The sequence below is a fragment of the Mytilus californianus genome, unplaced genomic scaffold (genome assembly GCF_021869535.1).
Source record: "Mytilus californianus isolate M0D057914Y unplaced genomic scaffold, xbMytCali1.0.p SCAF_8, whole genome shotgun sequence".
Taxonomy (NCBI): Eukaryota; Metazoa; Mollusca; class Bivalvia; order Mytilida; family Mytilidae; genus Mytilus; species Mytilus californianus.
In genome coordinates this window covers 7,565,433-7,576,392 of record NW_026262734.1, presented here as the reverse complement: position 1 = coordinate 7,576,392, position 10,960 = coordinate 7,565,433, and positions in this window count along the sequence as shown.

The window sequence follows — 10,960 nt, the reverse complement described above, 5'->3', positions numbered from 1 at the left end:
TGGGGGTATTTTTTTGCTTTAGAATAAGAAATACTATTTTGTTTAGACTTTAGTAACATGATTTTTTCTCCCCTGTAATTTCCAAGAAAAAGCTATTTTTAGATTTTATTTTTCAAAACACTTTTTTCTAGGACACAAAGATTCAAAACATCAATTAACAATTTTAGTAAGAATTTCAGGTTAAGGAATTTTTGTCAATGCTCGATCTCCGTGTTTTTTTCCCTTCGATACATAGTGAAATGTTTTGCCCCATATCACCCCCTTTTCTTTTCATACAAGACGATTATTCATAAAAGGAGTCTCAATTTCTTTTGAGACCCAAATAATGTCGATGCTAAATATAAGGCAAAATACCGAGTTAGCCTTTTCCCGCCCTTTTTCAATAAAATATTTCGAAAAAGAGTTCAATAACCTATGAACTTTTTTTATCTCCTTTTGTTTCAGAACTAATGCTCTTCTGATGTTTTTAATAACATCAATTTTAATATCCAGTTTTTAAAAAAAATTAATTGACGTCATCTTTAAGCAAGAATAATTTAGGTATAGCACGACCATACAAATCCTTGCATTTAGGTGAAAATCATTAAACAATTACAATATGTTGTATTGAGGTTTCTTTCGTCACATCTGGCACCCTAACCCAGTCTTACATTTCGTCAGCGTTAGCTAATACTCCGTCGATCTATCGTCGAGCAGTGGTTCAGGATCACAGGCTTAACAATCTAGCGAGGTAGCAGGGTAGCGAATTCTGCCGAGGTTTCCCGCTTGTTTGAGGTTTAAATTGTTGCACCTTCTATGCAGGATCGAAAGTCATATTGTTTGCAATTACAATTAATTTTGATCATTGCCAATAACATTTTAATACGACGGCAAAATTTTTGTTTGTGTCGTATAATACTATGATGTCGTCGTCGTCGGCTTAGGCGTCTTCCGAAGACACATTTGGTTTCCGGACAATAACTTAAGTTTAAGTGAATGGATCTCTATGAAGTTTTACCAGAAGGTTCAATACCACAAAAGCAAGGTTAGGATTTTGGGGTTATGGTACCAACAGACTCAGTTTATAAATAAGGGGCCAAAAACAAGCATTTTTCTAGTTTCCGGACAATAACTTGTGTTTAAGTGTATGGATCCCTCTGAAATGGTACCACAAGGTTCCATATCACAAAGGGAAGGCTGGGATTGAGTTTGGAGGTAATTGCTCCAAACGTTCAGGAAAAAGGGGCAAAAAACAAGCACTTTTTTAGTTTCCAGACAATAACTTGTGTTTAAGTGTATGGATCTATCTAAAATTGTACTGCAAGGTACCATACCACAAAGGGATGGCTGGGATTGAGTTTGAAGTTAATTACTCCAAGGGTGTTAAAAAAAATTGTGGAGGGGAGAAGTTTTTTCAAATTTTTTTTTTTTTACCTTATTTATAATATTTTCCATTTTTACATTGATTATTTCTGATTTATATATAAAAGCAAAAAACACTGATATGGCAGGGAATACACACCAAACCGGACGTGTAAATTATTATATATAACAGATTAACTTAGTATTGTGCAACAGCACAGTATTGCGCAATTGCAAGAAATCTTCAACTACAGAGAAGATCACTTCTAACCTCTCATCAAATCTGTCAGAATCTGTCAGGAGAACTGTTCTAGGACAGTATGTAGAACTGTCATCCTGACACCTTTTAGACAGTTCTAGCTAGAACCGTTCTAACCTAGAACTGATTTAGACAGTTGTACCTAGAACTGATCCTGACAGTTCTACCCTAGAACAGTTTTAGACAGTTTGTGTGGCTTTATCAACGATAATAATAACACTGAATGGTGACCAGTGAGATGCTCTAACTGCAGTGACGTCATTAATTATAAAAAAGAAGATGTGGTATGATTGTCAATGAGACAACTCTCCACAAGAGACCAAATGACACAGAAATTAACAACTATAGGTCACCGTACGGCCTTCAACAATGAACAAAGCCCATACCACATAGTCAGCGATAAAAGGCCCCGAAATAACAATGTAAAACAATTCAAACGAGAAAACTAACGGCCTAATTTATGTACAAAAAATGAGCGAAAAACAAATATGTAACACATAAACAAACGACAACTACTGAATTACAGGCTCCTGACTTGGGACAGGCACATACATACAGAATGTGGCGGGGTTAAACATGTTAGCGGGATCCTAACCCTCCCCTAACCTGGGACAGTGGTGTAACAGTACAACATAAGAACGAACTATAAAAATCAGTTGAAAGAGGCTTAACTCATCAGATAGATAAAAATATAAATACTACAAATACATTAAGAACTGTTCTACAATCCTGACAGGTTTGGTCTGTTCTACGGCTAGAACTGATTTGGTCAGTTCTGCTGACAGTTCTACGACAGTTTTAGACAGTTCTACCCTAGAACTGATCCTGACAGTTCTACCTAGAACTGATTCTGACAGTTCTACTTAGAACTGTTCTAGGACAGTTTAGAACAGTTCTATGACAGATTATTCTGACAGTTCTAATGAGAGGTTAGAAGTGATCTCCACTGTACATATTATTGCACAATTGCAAGAAATCTTCAATTGCACAGTATTAAATCTTCAATTTCACAGTATTGTGAAACAGCACAGTATTGCACAATATCAAGAAATCTTCAATTGTACATGCGCAATAGCACAGTATTGCATAATATCGCAGTATTGCGCAATAGCCAGAAATCTTCAATTGAAAATTAATACATATATTCTAACCCATTTCAAATTTTTATGATCTTTCACTGGCCACATAATTTATTTTGTGTCAGAAACCTATATTATGTCAAAAATGTGATCAAATCCAGACTTGAATATTGTGTCCAAACTTGCACCAAGTGTTCTTAAAGCGGTCGTATCAGGCTGCGCTCGGCGAAGCATTTCATTGTTATTTCATTATTTTAATAAATATTTGAATGATTGAAAATTGTGACTTCAGTTTACAACACTATAACATTTATCATTGCAATTTTCATTGATACAAATGCATTTCTGGAATTTCCGATACTATGAAATAAAAAGAATAATGTCCTTATGTTTTATTTAAACCGGACTTGAACCAAATGCCTTTGATTTGTGTTAACAAAAAACCAGTGACCTGCATCCCTACTGTCTCTGTCGAAAAAAAAACCTGAACCAATTGTGTACGTGTGATAAATGTTTTGATAATTTGCAAACACAGATTTTAGTTCTACGGTCTACATCTCGAGTCTTTTAAAGCATAAGTGGGATAGAAATTTTATTTTTTTGGGGGGAAGGGGCAAGAAAATTTATAATTTCACCTGATAAAACCATTTCGTACCTCATGGAAGATATTTATGTCTGTCATCTCCAACCGTATGAAAAATTAATTATATACGTATGCAATGGAAGATTATTTTCAGAAAATTATCAATAAGTTCCCTGTTATTTCGAGTTCTTTGATTGGTTACATCCAGAGTTGCAAGTTTTTATGCAAACATGCGTTCCTTCCTGAGTGAATGTCAAAGTATTGGTGCGGCTTGTGTAGATTTTGAATCGCCTGTGACGAAAGTCGTAGTATCCGAGGCATAGGTACATGTATTACAAGAATAGATTAACAAAGGCCAGATGGGAAAGGCGCAAAATTGTGGCAGGGATAAACATGTTTTGTGTGATCTCAACCCGCCCCCTATACCTCTAACCAATGTAGAATAAACAAACACACAGCGAAACGCACAGTAAAACTCAGTTCAAAAGAAGTCCGATTCCGATGTTAAAATATGTAAGAATATAAGCAAGATGACAAATGAACAGCGTTATAGGTTGATTGTGAACTGTACAGACAAGTTTTATAGATTTTTTAAAGACATTGTATTTATAATAAATGATATTTGGATTTTTTTTCTTTTCTTTGGTCAGTAAATTGTTTGAAGAATTTTGTGGTTCATTTCTTATCTTTTTAAGCCAAACGTCAACTATATTTCATGTAAAGTGTACCACCTCAAAACAACCTATCCAAATTATACTCATTTTAAAGATTTATTTTGCTTGATTTTAATAAGTAATAATAATGAACGTCTAGATATTCATATTTAAAGATAAATAGTGTCTTTATAGTCGTTAAAGATAAACTATATAAGAATTAACAAATAAAAATGACATAAAATTTTAAAGAACCGATTTCTTTGCAGGTAGAACAAACTTTATGAGCAATGGACTACTTAGAGAAGTTAAGACTGTCAACTGAGGATAATAATGATATAGAGGTCCAGAAAATAAGAGTGGAAAAAATTAAAGAAATCACAGTTACAGGGTTTTATAAAAATTGCCCTCTTGATCATTATGAAAAAGACAGTTCATCACAAGCATTGCTACCAACCGATCTGGACCCAGCCATAGCTAACTGTTTTGCTATCAAAGCTACTGGTAATGGAATTGTCTATACCGTTATGTTTCTAAAATGAACATGTTGCTGATAGAATATGCCTTCTATTAGCATTAGAGTTATACCAGAAGATAAAACTATATGCCAACCTTACACCGCTTGAAGAAGTAGCAAGGCATCCTGAAACAGTCAATAGGAATCTTGACCATCTGTTTACCGGTTTACCAGAAGATAAATTGTTGAAAATCTATGACGTGGCTAAAACCATGGAAGATACCATAATGTACGAAGCACTACCAACATGCCATACTGGAAATTTGGCAGGGAAGATAAACATAATGGCCCAGCAAATGTTTTTAACGTCTCAATTCATTCTGTTTTCACAGATGCCTGTAGAAGTACTCGACCACTTCTGCATAGGAAAATAGATCCAATCAACATGACCAACCAAACCTGCATCAGCGAAACTGACTATGTAGAAGTAGATACTCTTGGAACAAGAGATGGAGATTTAGTTGCATGTTGGTAGATAGTTGTTTGTTTACAGTTTAGTGTTTTTATTTATTCATTTTGGTGTATACATCCTATCGAGACATTGTAGGATGTTTAATTGTAATATTCCTGAGTGACAGGTCGAAAGAGTGGAAGCTTAAATTACATACAAACTTTATTGCAAATAGGAACTACTACACACAATTATTGAATTTTGATATTAGTATATATAAATATATGTGACTGAATTCAGTCATAGACTTAAATTTAAAATTTGTTTTGTATATTGTATAGATATTTCTACTGTACAGACCCATGTACCTTTTGAATTATGGTACCGGTGACTGAATTCAGTCAAGATTTTCATTATTAACATTAATATGTGTATTTAAAACCAATTTGGAATAAATTATCTATACCAAAATCTATTTTTGAAAAAAGAATATGATTCTTGATGTTTGTAAATTGACTGAATTCAGTCAATAGTTTTCCAATGTACTACTTTCAAAACTGTACCCCTTAGAGCATTTAATTGTTGTGTGGGGTATTACACACACCCAACTACTACCAATCTCTAATTTTAAACGTATTATCCATTGAATATTGCAAAGGTATTTCATTTAATTAAGGTGGAAGTTCCAGTGCATATTTGATATATAAATAGACAAGATGACTGAATTCAGTCATCACTTTGGTGTCACATATGCAGTTTTTATTCATACAGATGACTTGGACAAAAAGAATTTCATCAAAAATTAATCATAATTTAAAAGTTCGAATAAAAAGTTATACCGTTCATATGTATATGCTTATTCTCATTTATTTTGTTTTTGAACATGCTAAATAAATTATTGTTGAAATGTTTTCTCTGGCTTATTTCATATGTTGCTAGTCCTATTTGAATAAAATAGTATATTCAGCATGTGGAAGCAAGTACCCAATGTGATTTTATTTTGCCAAAAAGGGACCGAAATCTTCATGTTTTCCTATAGACTAAAAAAATTGTATATTTACATTTGTCATCTTGCACTTCTTACAAAATAGCTGCATATACCTAAGGATACACTTTGTATCAACAGCTGTCAAATTCTTTTAAGATGTGGAGAAAAATCAGTTGTCTAAATTTTAAGGAGGTGTTATTAAGCAGAATCTTGCTAACTCTGCATATTTGACAAATCAGAATATTGACAAGTTGAATCAGAAGGTGTTTTAAGCAAAGCTGTTTCAAATATTTTACAACTGTTTCTTTTGGTAAGTAAAACATTTAATTCCTTTGAATCAAAACCGTCATAAATGCATAATATATTACAGAAATGTCATCAACGGCAATCTAATAACATGCATGATGATTTCTTAACATGCTGATGCACGTTCCTTTTGTCGTTGTCACAATCCTATCATCTGATTTTCGATTATTGCTTAATCGCAGATTGAACCTATCACCTGTTTTCTTCTTAAAATATGCCACACTTGTAGTGGTCAATTAGTGCTTAATGGATTGTCTGAGAGGAAATTTTCTTTTGCCCATATTATTGGCTGTCTATCTCTACATTTTTTGTATGCCTCACCTAGGGGCATTATGTTTTTCGGTCTGTGCGTCCGTTCGTACCTCCGTCCGACCGTTTGTACTGCTTCAGGTTAAAGTTTTTGGTCAAGGTAGGTTTTGATAAAGTTGAAGTCCAATCAACTTGAAACTTAGTACACATGTTCCCTATGATATGATCTTTCTAATTTAATGCCAAATTAGAGTTTTGACCCCGATTTCACGGTCCGCTGGACATAGAAAATGATAGTGCGAGTTGGGCATCCGTGTACTATGAACACATTCTTGTTTAAATAAAAAACTCCTAAATAAACGTCAGCTGTAGATGAAATAATGCTTTTTCTGCCTTTTTTATTTGAAAATATTGACTTGATCTTTTATACATTACAGGATTCAGACTGTCTGGGTATTCCAGTTTATCTTCACCATCAAATATACGTTTGTATAGAAGCATTCTGTCACTCAGGCGATATCAGACGAGCTTGCACCCGGTCAAGTGTGATAGACGATCCTAACGTGTATGATAAAAAGATTGTTTATGATCTAAATCTGAATAATCCTGTCATTAAGCGCATAGAAGAATTAAAACACAGTTCTAACATTGGAAAATATTTGACAGTTCTTCACGACAATGAAATAGATTTCGCTGAACGGAATGTAAAAATTGCCGGACTTTTACTAGGAGTATTCGAAGTTTCAGTTAAATGGTTTCTTATGAAACATCAAGTTATTCCAACTATAGATTGCTCCCTTGATTTATCATGCTTGTTTTCAACAAATACAACAAACGGTTTCGTTAGTTTTGATAATCCATATTTAAAGGAAAACGGAATAGTTTACATATGCGCTTTGACAGATTCGTTTCAAGGTTGCAGTGATGGATTCTTAGTTGATAATGACCTACTTAAGTGTGGGAAAGTTTCTATATCATCAAGAAACGGTTATGTAAATGAAAGCACTTCAATGAAGATTCAGTGGTCAGGGTTTACTGGACATTCAAAAGTAATTGACATGGGATATCAAGATGCAGTTGCATTTTATCAATACGCAATAGGTAAAAACGATTAAATGTGATTATTGAATGTAAATGTTTCTTAACAAAGGACCTAATTTAGTAATTCTTGGACCTACAAAACAGTTCCTTCCTCGAAAAAACAAAGTATATTAAAATAAAACGAAAAGTTTAAAATTAAACTGAATTCATAAATAGAATGCATTGTAATTGTATAATAATGATAGGTAAAATAACATATTAAGCATCGTCGTCGTCGTCGTCCTCCTCCTACTCCTCCTCCTTCTCCTCCTCCTCCTCCTCCTCCTCCTCCTCCTCCTCCTCCTCCTCCTCCTTCTCCTCCTCATCATCATCATCATCATCATCATCATCATCATCATCATCATCATCATCATCATCATCATCATCATCATCATCATCATCATCATCATCATCATCATCAGTGGTTAAAAATGACCTGTTCCTTGAAAGTTACTACAATTCGATGTAAGGATGACACTTTTTTAATATTTATAAATTTAAAGAGATCTATGAATTATGCTTACATACAGGTACCAGTAGCGGTGGATCTGATGTTGTACCCTTTACAACAGCTGGTTTGGCAGACTTTGTTGTAGCAACAGACTTGCACTTGCAACCAGGACAAGTATATTATGCTACTATTCGAGGTAACCACGATAAATGTCTTTAGAGAACGAACCAATAGCTCGATTTACACGTTGATTGAGGTACAATAATAGTGTCAAATAGGCAACAAACAAACAATACAATTCACTGTAAAAAATTATCAGACATAAGTATAGTTTTAACCGATTGGTAAGTGCTCAAACATGGTACATTTGTTATAATTGAAGTGTAAGTCGATATAACCCTAAAGAGACGTGGTATGAATGACGATGAGACAACTATCGAACAGAGATGTAGATGTAAAGAACTAACAGTCTCCGTACGGCCTTCATCAATGGTCAAAACCCAAACTGTAAAGAAAGCAAAACAGGTCTTGTTATGATAAAAAGTAAAACGATTTCAAACGAGAAAACAAACGGATTTATGTTAATACAATAAAAAAACAAATATGACAGACAGAAACCAACGACTTCAACTAATGTAAAGCCTCTTTACTTGGGATTAAATATATAATATATTAGTCTTAAGGCTGTTTGGAGTGTAAATAAATTATTGTGTCTCAATGCTTGATATTTATCGTAAAATCAAGATGCATCAGAAAAATGCTAAGATAGGATTTGACTTCATGACATATATATCTTTTAATATGGTAAGTGTTTAATTTCAAGCAAACATGAAATGGTTTCCTTCGTGTGCACAACAAGTGTTTATTTTCATTGGGAAGGTTCGTCACCAAATGTAGTAATGTCGTTTGATAGCCGATAGTTCAAATGGCTTCAGTCAAAATTCTAAAAAAACACATCAATTGTAGTTTTACAATTTTATAATCAACCGAAGTAACACCGATCATGTTATGTTCAGATATAGAAAAATCGTAAATTTCTCATGTAGATTTAAACAAAATCTGTGTCATTTGCTTTTTATTTGTAATTTCAATGTGACAATTACATGTATGTCAAACTAACCACTTCATAGATTTGCGGTCTCCAAAGCTCAATTTTTCAGGGTTAACGTTAATTAGAATGTAAGAAAGTATGGTGTTTCAAATAATTTGTCATATAATTTGGTGACATCAAATAATCAGAATTTTTTGTTCAGCAAATAACAGCTATTTGGGGAATTTTCATGTTAAAACGCAGAAATTCATCTGAGTCATATCTCATTCTGATTTAAAACTTATTTTCAGCTTTTGATCATTTGAATCGGTCTGTTGAAACACAATCAGAAGGCGTTATTTACGACAACACTGCACCTGTATCTGGCACAACACAAGTTGAAAGAGGGCTTAGATATTTTGTCAAAAATCAGCGAATTTCGGCCCAGTGGTTTGGTTTCGATGATAAAGAAAGTGGAATAGTACAATTCGAAATCGGAATTGGTTCTACAAACAACTCTGCCGATATTGTGCCCTTCCATGAGGCAAAAATGTTTGCAGAAATTAATGGAGACATTCGATTAACTGATGGACACCAGTATTATGCTATCGTCAAGGTGAATTTCTTAAAGAAAGACTAAAAAGTATACATGAAATCATAATTTTATATTACTCATTCTGTAGTAATTTTTAATAATAAATATAATAATTTTTATATAAACTGCAATCTATTTACACAAATATTCGTTCATAGAGGCATGTTTACTAATTATTGAATAATTTTGTTTAACAAATTAAATTATTTTTTACTTGGTATTGAAATAATAACAACAACTGATTACAGAAGGTATTATAATAACATTAATGCTGTTAGTTCTACAACGCAAGATGCGCAATTCGGCAAATAATATTTCTTTAGTGATGATGGTGGCCAAAATATTCGAAAGTCTAAACACTAATACACACGTTGAATAGTTGATAAAGATTCTATGCGGTTTCTGATTTATATACAGTATTTCATTAAAGAGTGATATAGTTCAGATGTTTAAACTTCATTATACAATGTACTATTTTGTTTTGATGCCAAGGATGGGAAATTTTGTTTTTAAATTAATGTAAAATATCGTCTTTTATTTCAAAGCTCTATTTTTTTTAAAGTGTACTGTCTACATGCATTTTCTATATTATTCGAATTCATATAACAATCTATTACGACTTATTTCGATTGCATTTTACATTTTAATATAATTTCTGAATGGACCTTGTACTTTATTTGGCCTTTTAAGTTTTGTTGATATGAATGTCACTTGTGAGTCTGATGTGAAAATTAAAATAACAGAAATACCGAGCTCAAAGGAACATTCAAAACGAAGAGTCCCTTATCAAATGGCAAAATCAAAAGCTCATATACATCAAACGAATGGAAAACAAACTTTCATATTTCAAAACTTGGTACAGGCATTCTCTTATGTAGAAAATAGTGGATTAATCCTGGTTTGATAGCTAGCTAAACCTCGCACTTGTATGATAGTCGAATAAAATTTCATTTTATTGACAACAGTGTGGTAACAAAATAAACAGACATAAAAGGTAAACATGTCAATGATAGGGGTAGAGCGGTCAACATTGTGTTATAATTTTAATCCCTATAAAACAAACAAATAGGTCAACAAAGAATAACAAAAAGGCATATAGACAAAGCACATAAGCAAAAATAAGAGACAAGAATACAACAATGACCATAGCACAATAACACGATGGCAGGATGTATAAGTACCAAGCCACGTCAAAAGTATATTACCAAGAATGGAGTAAACAGTAAAGGTTAATAATTTACAAAGACAAATAAGGGAACACTATAACATGGTATTAAGGCGATAAACAACGTCAGTACCTAGAATAAACCCTGCTGTAAAGAATTTTAATTATGGTTTCTATCATGAGCTTTTTAAAATTACTTTCATTTCTCTTAGGCAACAAACGGAGCTGGTCTTTCCTCATTTTCTGTGTCGACGCCGTTTGTTATTGACAGAA